Source organism: Rhipicephalus microplus, chromosome 3 (assembly GCF_043290135.1).
Source record: "Rhipicephalus microplus isolate Deutch F79 chromosome 3, USDA_Rmic, whole genome shotgun sequence".
Taxonomy (NCBI): domain Eukaryota; kingdom Metazoa; phylum Arthropoda; class Arachnida; order Ixodida; family Ixodidae; genus Rhipicephalus; species Rhipicephalus microplus.
This window is the reverse complement of record NC_134702.1, coordinates 169,250,571-169,261,611: the sequence shown is the minus strand read 5'-3', so window position 1 is coordinate 169,261,611 and position 11,041 is coordinate 169,250,571.

The window sequence follows — 11,041 nt, the reverse complement described above, 5'->3', positions numbered from 1 at the left end:
CAACCTTGGTAAACAACGTAGGGCCGGTCTTAAAGATTGACATTGGCCTCACGCAGGCCTACGTCGGCCCACGACGTAGGTTCGACTTCGTTGGCCGACAAGCCCGAGTGCGTGCCGCACGCCGGCTGACCATGGTACGGCATGAGCGTCGATTTACTGATGACAATAACTTGGTTCCAAGCATTCCTTGCTCTGCTTTTCATTTTCTGTATTTTGTGCACACGACATTAGCCCAGACCACTTGTAAGACAAAATTAAACGCCTCTAAAGTCTGCACTTTTAAACAGGTAGGTACGTCACACGCAAAAAAAGAAAACGTCAACATATGCTTCCTCCTTTGTACGACTCATTTATACGACTGAGAAATAAACATACAAATGTTCATTTCTCAGTCGTATAAATGCACTATATTTTTTATGCAACGTTGTTAGCATGGAAAGATTTTGAGCAGGCCTTGTGCAACCCAACTATACATAGCTTGCACGTGACGTCAATGTTGCTGCGGTCCTATGGCGGCGGCCATCTTTATGAACCACCACACATACCAGCCGTGTGCGCGAGCCGTACGATTGCACTTTTCAGTACGAAGGAGCTGCACTGCCGCTGTCGCTATCTACTTCGCAATCACTTTTTTTGTGCATCATGCCGCCGGTTGCACAAGGCAGCCATTACATGCAGCGTACTACAGAGAGTTGTTAGCAGAAGCGCCTTCTCGCTACTAGGAGAAGCTGTCCTTGCACAACGCAGTGGCGCAAGGGCAGCTTCTATATTGTAATTTGCTCATTCATTGTAATCGGTGTGTATCCTCATATTGTTCCATTACTTAGGAACTTACGACCTGGATGTACGACCCCCCCCCCCTTATGTAATGCCTTCGGGCCCTTAAGGTTGAATAAATGAAATGAAATCCGTACACACTTCGACCCGGAACAAACACTACTTCAAGTACCTCTGCCATCGCAGAGGTGTCGCACGGTGACATCGTGAACTGTTTAGCGTTCAGCATCAATTTTGTAACTTCGGCGAATTGAAGGCTTTCAAATCAGTGGAAGCGCACTACTCCACCAGCGGCTGGAAAAAAAAACTGTCGTGACCGAAGAGTGAATATTGTTGCGGAGGTAAGTTTTATGGTTCATCAAATCCATAAATACGCCAGCCCCAAGTTCTCAAATAGCGATAGATTAATGCTGCATAATCAACAAATGCTGATGTTTGCGCTCAGTTCTCATGCCAAGACAACACTCGATGTCATGAGGTCGTCCTCATATGGTACAATTGTCCTCGCACAGTTCTCATTGACCATGGTGCTTACTGAAGACAAGACAAGCTGGTTTAACCCGGAAACGTCTTTTCGAGTACTTTCTCAGGACAACAATTTATCCTGAAACAGTAATTTTAAAGACGTTTTGGAGGGGACAAAAGAAATTGCACTTGCACCGGTTGAAACGTCATTTCGAGTGCTTTCTGAGGAAAACAATTGGTCCGGAAAAGGTCCTGTCAAGGACCTATTGGGGGTGACAAAAGCATTGCGCTGGGCACTTAGATATAATTCTTCAAGACCTTTGCACACCAAGTCATGCATTTCATATGTGAAAACTTTCTCCACACGTTGGTTTCACACAGTCATAAAGTTATTGTATATTTTCACCTCGTTTGTTTCTGTTTTCGCAGAAAATTCCTAAATAACGCGTTACGCCTAATAAGACACGCGTAAATAATTGGCTTAGGTATCGAACCTCTTATTGCAAAATGTCCATTTGAAACAGTGTGCGCTTAAATGTCACAGCCTTGAATTAGTCATTATCCACCACTCTAGCAGGTAATAACAAACTAGCAGGCGGCAACCATTGACCATGCAGTGGGGTGGCTAGAAAGAGGAGGTGTGCTGAGCGCGACTCCTTTCCCTTGCCAGAGAGGGTCACTCTGCGCGCCGATGCCGCCAGGGGCAAAGCTTGGGATAGCCGCCGAACCGAGTTCGGTTCGAACTGTCACGATGGATAGACGTGTTTTTTGGGCGCTCCCGATCGACTGCGCAGATAACTGGTTTTGCATGTTTTGAGCTTGTCTTTATAATTATATGGCAGCAGTTAAAATCTCAGTAGCACTTATTTTATTGTACGGCTTTTTCGGAGGTCAGTCACTAGATATTTCTTAGTTTGTGCATGTGTGTGTGTGTTTGATTTTTTGTTTTTTTGTTGTTGTTTTTCTTTTGCCACCCCGTGGGGGAGGTGCACGTACATTAAACACGCAAATTTTTGTAAAGCTTAGACTTTCTCTTTTTTCGTAGGGCAGGGCTCGAGTTTTGTAATTATCTAGTGAGACAAGTCATAGGAACAATTGGTGTCAGAAAGACATGGTTAAAAAGACTGTAAAGTGTTCAGGATGCGGGGTGGGTTTGAAAGTGCACCCAAATGTAGGAGCAACGGATGGAGAAGAGGCTGACGCGTAGTGTAGACAATGTGAGGTCAAGGAAAGAATGGACAAAATGATGGTTGCCCAGAGTAAACTGCTGATGAGAATCACCGAGCTCGAGACTGCGTTGGTCACAGAGCAAGAGAAAATGAGGGCGATGGGAGAAAGGCTGAAGTCCGCCTTGCCAAGGTGAACAGAGGAGCGGCCTACGGAGAGAACAGTAGGAAACCGGCAACCAGAACAGCGGAGAAGACAGAGCAAGAAAGTTTGGAAAAAACAGGTTCAACCAGTTCAATTGCCGCAAGGCCCAGCTTCAGCGAAGTAGTGGTAGGGCTTGGAGGGGACAAAGTAGCCGGCGTCACAGGTGCAAGTAACCACCAGGTGCAGGACGCTCCAGCTGAAAAGTCACAGCTTGTGATAAAATCAATGCACAGAAGCCATCAAAAAGAGGGTAAGAGGTGACAAGAGGGTTGCAGTAGAGGCGTTCCCAGGACGCAAGCTGGAAGCAGTCATGAAGCAAGCGAGCGCAAAACTTAAAACTACAGCTTATATACAAAACTTCGTGATAATTTCAGGTGGTTTAAACGATGTCCTAAGCGAAGATACAGCAGGACTAGCAACTACACTGGCGAAAGACGTCGATGACATGCGCACCACTTCTCCTCGGGCACAGGTAGCGTTACGCTCAATACCGGAAGTACCAGTGCGTGATAGCAACCTGCAAAGAGCGGTTGTGAACGAAAACCAAGAAATATGGCGGATGAGTCGAGAGAAAGGCTTTGAGGTGGTGAAAATAAACAGAGAGGTGCATAGGTGGGGTGGTTTTCAAAGAGACAGAATTCACTTCGATGGGCGGCTAAGTCACGAGCTGGGTTGCGACTTGCAGGACGCACAGTAGCATCTTAGGGGGGCAAGCGGGCCCTTCGGAGTGCATGATAGCTAGTAACGAGGAAAACAACCAGGGAAACTCTTTGGCAGGTAGTATAGACAGATACAATTCCAAAGTGGCACCAGTATCTAAGATAGGTAGAGTCCGGGGCAGAAATACACGTAGCCCCGAGCGCCGAGCCAATACAGACATAGGGTATATTAACCTGCAGGATGGCAGGAACAGGTTGAAGTGGGAAGAGATAAAAGAACAGCTAAGAGAGGAGAGGCCGATGGCATACAGCTTTGTAGAAACACATCTTAGGGACGTGAAACAATCTCCTAACAATGCGGACTACGCGTGGGAATATTGTAACAGAACAAAAGGCAGCAGAAAAGGAGGGTGGTATTGTGGCATTCATTCATAAAAGTACAGACTGGCAAATGGTCAAGCGGCAGTGTAAGGAACATTTATGGCTAAAATGGAAAGTGGCAGGGCAAATGACACTCTTTCGTTTGGTGTACTTGTGGACGGAAGCAAAGGCCAGAGAGAGAAAACATGCAATGGTAGAGTGTATATCAAAGGAAATTGAGGAGTTAGGAAGAGAGTGCGAGATAAATATACTAGAAGACAAATGAATGTGCTCATAGGAGATATAGATCAGTATACCGCTCCGACAGTCAAAATGATCATGGATAAGTGTGAAAGGCTTGATTTGATCATTTGCGACAGTACCGAGAAGTGTGAAGGGCGATTAACATGGGAGGTAGGAAGGCTGCAGTCAACGATATATTACACACTGATGTCACATAGAATGTATGATAAGCTAAGGGGAATGCACATAGACAAAGGTGGCTGCAGAAGTCTGGGTAGTGACCACAAACACATCAAGCTAAGTTTTGGAAGAGCAGTGAAAGTGGGAAGGAGACAAGATGAGCAAGTACAGGGAAACTTTTATTCAAAAAGGCAAATTGAAACCACCACAAAACAAATTGAGAAAGCAATCATTGATGATAATGAAACAGTGTGGACATACCTGAATGTAATTAGACTGAGCAAGAGCATGCTCAGGCACGTGACAAGTCACCCTGAAAAAGAAGACACAAACCCAAAAGTTGGTGGGATGAGGAAGTTAAGAGAGCCATGGCAAAACGTCAGCAAGCCCCTAGGAAACACAGACATGCTAAGCAGTGGGGTGAACCGACAGATGATGTTGAAAGAAAATGGGAAATCTTTTTAGGCTGTAGAAAGGATGCATCCCTTCAGATCAATGAAAAGATTAGAAGAAAGAGAGCTCAGTGGCTGGCAGAAGTACATAAAAAAGATAGAAAGGCAGCTGCGAAATTTTGGAACCATCTAAACTCCCTAAGAATTGAGACGAGCCTAGAGCAGAGGTTTATAACTACAGCTCAAGGTGCTAGGCTAGAAGGGGACGAAGCTGTTGAATATATAAGAACAAGGGTGACAGAAAAATTTCTACGAAGAAGTGCTTTATGCACCACAATAGACAAGGATGAATCAAGTGGCGCAATGGCTCCGTTTTCACAACGAGAGTTGGGAAGGGCTGAGAAAAGGGTTCCTAGTAGTACATCAACAGGCCCAGATGGCATTCCAATTATGCTGATAAAGACACTAGGTCCAAAGTCTAAACAGGCTTTGAGAGAGACAGTGAGCAAAATGTTAATCGATGGTGAAGTTCCCAATGGATGGAAACTTAGCAGGGTATGAGCATTATCTATAAAGGAAAGGGGGACAAAGCTGACATAAACACCTACCGTTCTATAACAGTGACATCAGTGGTCTACAGGCTGGCGATGCCGATTATAAAGGAAAGACTGCAGGTATGGATAGAGGATGAGGGGGTGCTGGGGGAACTGCAGAATGGTTTTCGGAAACACAGGAGATTGGAAGACAATCTGTTCGCACTGACGCAGTGCATCAAAATAACAGAAAAGGAACACAGGCCCCTGTGGCTGGCATTTTTGGATATGAAGGGAGCGTACGATAGCGTGGTTCAAGAGGAATAGTGGGGAATACTAGATACACTAGGCGTGGAAGGTGTAGTCGCTAATCTTTTAAAGGATATCTATAAAGGTATAAAGTGGGAAAAACAAGTATCCAAGCCTGCAGAGGTAAAACGGGGGCTTAGGCAGGGGTGTCCCCTGTCACCCTTATTGTTCGTGATGTATCTGCTAGAATTAGAGGCCAAAAAAGAGGGAAGTGGACTGGGCTTCAACCTTTCTTTCGTCAAACAAGGAAACCTCATTGAACAGGCACTACCAGCATTGATGTACGCAGATGATATAGTGATAATGGCCGACAACAAGGAAGATTTGCAGAGATTGGTGGACATCTGCGGTAATGAGGGAGATAGGTTAGATTTCAGATTTAGTAAGGAAAAATCAGCAGTCAAGATTTTTAATGACAATGAAGGTAGTGAGCTTAGAATACAGGAGGTCACGCTAGAGATAACAGTTAAATACAAATATCTGGGTCTATGCATAAGCAATGGGGCCGAGTACCTAAGGGAACACGAAATATACGTGACGACAAAAGGTAACAGGAATGCAGTGGTAATGAAAAACAGGGCACTGTGGAATTACAATAGGTATGATGTTGTGAGAGGAATATGAAAAGGGGTCATAGTTCCTGGTCTGACGTTCGGCAATGCGGCTTGTGCATGAGATCTGAAGTTCAAGCAAGATTAGAAATTAAGCAACGTGGAATAGGTAAGCTTGCCTTAGGAGCTCACGGGAATAAACCAAATCAGGGAGTACAAGTCGATATGTGATGGACATCATTTGAGGGCAGGGAAGCTAGCAGCAAGATAAAATTTGAGAAGGGATTGAGAGAAATGGGGGAGGAGCATTGGGCAAGGAAGGTATTCAGCTACTTGTACATGAAGAATGTCGATACAAAATGGAGGAAGCGAACCAGAAAATTGACTGCTAAATACTTGGAAAACAGCAGGGGGCCAAACCAAAAAGAATTATCGGTTAAGAAGAAGGAAGCCGAGACTGATATGTGGAGAATTGGCATGATTAAGAAGTCCGCACTAGAGATCTATCAAACTTTTAAGCGGGAAATTGCCAAGGAAAGGATTTATGATAATACTCGGGGTAGTTCTCTACTGTTTGAGGCCAGGACGGGAGTATTGCGAACCAAGACATATCGGGCCAAATACGAAGGGAAGACACGGTATGCAGTGCCTGTGGAGAGGAAGAAGCTGGCGAACACTTGATAACGAGTGAAAATCAAACCCTTCACTGCAGAGTATGAATCCTCAACCTCACTATTTATAGGGAAAAAATCTAAGTTTTGGTTCATTAGGTATTACGGCTTTCCATCCATCCATCCATCCATCCATCCATCCATCCATCCATTCATCCATCCATTCATCAATCCGTCCGTCCATCCATCCATCCATCCATCCATCCATCCATTTTATTTATTTATTTATTTATTTATTTATTTATTTATTTATTTATTTATTTATTTATTTATCAGGTACTGCCGACTGCCTTTTGGGAGCCATGGCAGGAGTGGGTACATCACATTGCATCGTTTCAGTCAACAGCGGAAATAAAAAAAGAAAGAAAAACAGAACAAATGCACATATGGCTAATAATAACAACACATGCGGCCGAATGTGAACTCAAGACGCGAATATAAAAAACAAGTCCGACAGAATTTGCAATAATACACTGAGGTATGACCCAGAAGCAATAACACATACAGGATCGAGTGATTGAACACCCGAAAGACGCATACAACATTTCAGAACACGAGTGAAACGTCCAACGAACCAAATGAGCATGTGAACCGAAGGACAGCTTACGTCAACAGTAGAATACCGCGAAATAAATGGTTACCCGCAAACATTTCAAGCTGTAAAAGAGAAAGAATGACAAGAACTGCGCATAACATCACAGATAATCTTGCACGGCATTTGTGAACGCATGAACTGATGATAGGCCGACTATGTCCCATGGAAGCTCGTTCCATTCTGCTATCGTTCGAGGAAAAAACGAAAATTGATACACCTTCGTCTTAACTCGTGGCCTTACAATCGTCTTACTGTGCTTCCATCTTGTTGGCCTTGCGCTGTTATACTGCATGTAATCAGTGAAACCCATTCTAATGTTACCGTTTACAATATTGTAAAGCATTTGCAGTCGATGCAGTTTCCTGTGTGATTCTAGCCTTGGAAGCTCGCCTAAATGTGTAAGGTTAGTAATGTACACGTGCCTGCCGTAAGAGTTGAAGATGAATTTTAGCGCTTTTTTTTGAACGCGTTCAATGCAATCGATGTCACATTTGGTGTGCGGGTCCCAAACTACGTCCGCATATTCTAATAGCGGTCTAACTAATGTCGTGTAGGCCACAAGCTTAGTTTTAGGAGTGCAATGCGTCATGCGATTTCTTAGCATGTAAAGTTTTCTCAAAGCATTGGAAACAATGAATTGCACATGACCACTCCAGCTTAGCGTAGAACTGATATGCAAACCCAAGTATTTAAATTGGTCTACTGAAGCTAACGGAACATTATTGATGCTATAGGTGCAAACCAGCGGCTCCTTCTTGCGTGTAACACTCATCTGAACACAATTGGAAACGTTTGAACGTATCTGCCATTTTGAGCACCAGTTGCTAACAGCTGCTAAGAAGTTGTTTAGTATTTGTTGATCTTTCACTGACTGAATGTGCATGTATGCAACGCAGTCGTCTGCAAATAAACGGCAACATACTGGTGATGTATTCTGTAAATCAATAATATAGATTAAAAAGAGTAACGGGCCGAGCACCGAACCCTGAGGGACGCCTGAAAGAACAGATGCCAATTCTGAGTCCGAATTGCCTATGTGAACAAACCTCCTACGCCGTGTAAAATACGAGTCGAGCCACTGTACTATCCGAGGATTGTCAAAAAGGCATCGGATCTTTAACATTAAATGTTGGTGTGACACACGGTCGAAGGCTTTTTCAAAGTCAAGAAAAACCATGTCAATCTGCTCGCCCTTGTCAAGCATTACCATTAGATCATTTACAGTGTGAATAAGTTGCGTTGTAGTGGACAAATTGCGCCGAAAACCATGCTGACTACTTAAAAAATAATTGTTGTCTTCTAAGAAAGAACAGATAAGCTTAAATATGAAATGTTTCCAAACCTTGCTACAAGTTCACAGTAGCGAAACTGGTCTGTAGTTGATTACTTTAACTTTGTCACCAGTCTTATAAATAGGCACCACTTTTCCAGTTTTCCATTCTAAAGGTATTTCCGCTGTCCGTATACTTTCTTTAAAGATTATGTTCAGATACTTAGCGCACCATTCGGCGTATCTGCGCAGAAACATATTTGGTATGCCATCCGGGCCGATAGATTTTTTAGTGTCTAATTCGAGTAGCGCCGAAAAAATGCCGCTCTCGTTGATTTCTATATCCTGGATAGCATAACTAGTTTTCGGATATGACGAGGGCTGAACGGTGGCGCGAGAAAACACAGACGAAAAGTAGTCATTAAATGTATTGACTATACAGTTACTGTATAGCAAATACATTGTATATCCATCCATCCGTCCGTCCGTCCGTCCGTCCGTCCGTCCGTCCATCCATCCGTCCATCCGTCCATCCATCCGCCCATCCATCCATCCATCCATCCATCCATTATCCATCCATCCATCCATCCATCCGAAGCAAGCATAGCGCTCGGCAACGTGGTTGTTCTACGCGGATCATGAATTTTTGAGCTGCGAAGATAATGCCCTACAAAACGAAGAAAAAAACAACCGAACGTTGCTTCGTTCCTGGCTGCAACTCGGTGTACAGGTCTCGAAAGAAAATACATCGCTGTGTCGTGCACCGGCTTGCAAAGAGCAATTTGAGAAGTGTGCTCGTGGTATCCCGAGAGCTGACAGGCAGTTGCAAGAGAAATCAGCAGTATGCGAGAAACATTTTGACGCAAGGTACGCAGTTAATCGTAAGCTTATAAATTTCGTGTAAGAGCCGTCATTGTGCACGAAATAAAAAAACACCATAACGGAACTCTGCCTTTCTATCAACCTTTGCGTTTTGCAAGTGTTCGCCGCGTTAATTTTCGCGGTTAGCGCATCATTTCGAATTGTGTGTGACGTATCTGTTTCATACGGCAGGTTCATACAGCGAGATTTTTAGCATAATATAAATGGGAGAGTTGTCGTTGTGCCACGGGATGTCCCCGCGCTTGCAAAATTGCGGTGCCGACCATTTTCCCGAACCTGCCGGCCTACTTGAGCAAGGCACTGCCGACGGAACGCAAAAGGCGAAGTACAGCTGTGGAAGCCATCGTTCCAACCAATAAAAGGAGTGGGATACCTGAAAGTTTGCAAACAAGCCTGCAGGTAGAAGTAACAACGGACACTTGTGAAGCAGAAACGTCGACCAATTCAAGTTTCTTCAAATCCTTGCACACGGCGCTTGGCTGCCCCACCGCCCTGTGGTCTTTGCAAACTCTGAAAGATCCCAGTGTTCTCGCGTACCAAACGGCTGATTCCGTCAGTGATGCAACTCCTTCTCTTGTTTACAGCAAGATAGTCGTATTTCAAAGAGAAGAAGGCAAGTCACTTCCCAGTTGGAGCATTTTTCTAGTGGGACTCCTGCACAAGAAATTTGATTTTAAATCAGCGCAAGAAGCTCTGGACCTTTTGGAATATGCTGAGAGCCTCGAAACATGCTATGGGATTGGAAAAGTATGCGAATTTGATGTAGTACAGCTACGCAACGAGACTAGAACATCTCATCACCGGTTGTTTGCCACTGGTTGCAATGGGTTCTTGCCATTTTCACAACAAGGTATATTTGCCTCTTGACCCATATTTTACTAAGTGGTGTTTTACAAGTAAGCATTCTCAAATGCCTAAGTCGTTGTTTCTATCGGCACACATTTCTTATAATTTCAGGTGTCCCAATTCATCCCATTCAGCGGATCTCACCATGTAGGAGCACCAGAAACACTATTGTGGCTCGCCTACTACGCTTGAAAAAAAAAGGCTCGGCTTCCACTAGCAAGAACTGCTGCCCAGCGATTGAAGTTTGCTGCACATACTTTCAGAAAAAAAAACAAGAGACTTGCCTCTCTTCACGAAGCCCTAGGAAGGCTTTAACTGGTGAATTCCAAGATACAGGCTTCTACAGTTGAGCACAAGGTATCCCCATCACTGTCCACATTAGCTAGGGAACCATTTATAGTGCACGGATTGATAAACGCGTTTGTACACTATTTTGCAGCTGAAGGGGCTCCTAAGGAAGCAGCAAGCTGCTGTGTGGGCCTGTTTTGATGCTGCAAAGCGAAAGTCTTTGTGAGGATACCGCTATAACAGAGAGTGGCCTCTAGAGTGCATCATACTTGGAATGAAAAGCTCCCGACTTTATGAACACCTGCGGGCCCACAGAATTCTTGTCCTTCCTAGGCGTGCTTGCCTGCTGAAGTACATTAAGGTATGTGGTTGGATATTTCGCTACTTTGAAAACAGGCTGATTCATCATTTCTTGCTTACAAGTATAAAGCTTCATTTGGCTTCAATGACAAGATTTTGCAGTCAGTAAAGGTAAAATCTGAAGAAATGGACGAAATGAAAAGGCACGGTGGCCTAGTAGTGGATGAAATAAAACTTTCTACTCATCTTGACATGAGATCTTCCATTCGCATTGAAGGATTTGTTGATTCGGGGAATTACACTGATGACTGCGACAAGCAGACAAAAGCAGGCCACGCTCTGGTTGTCA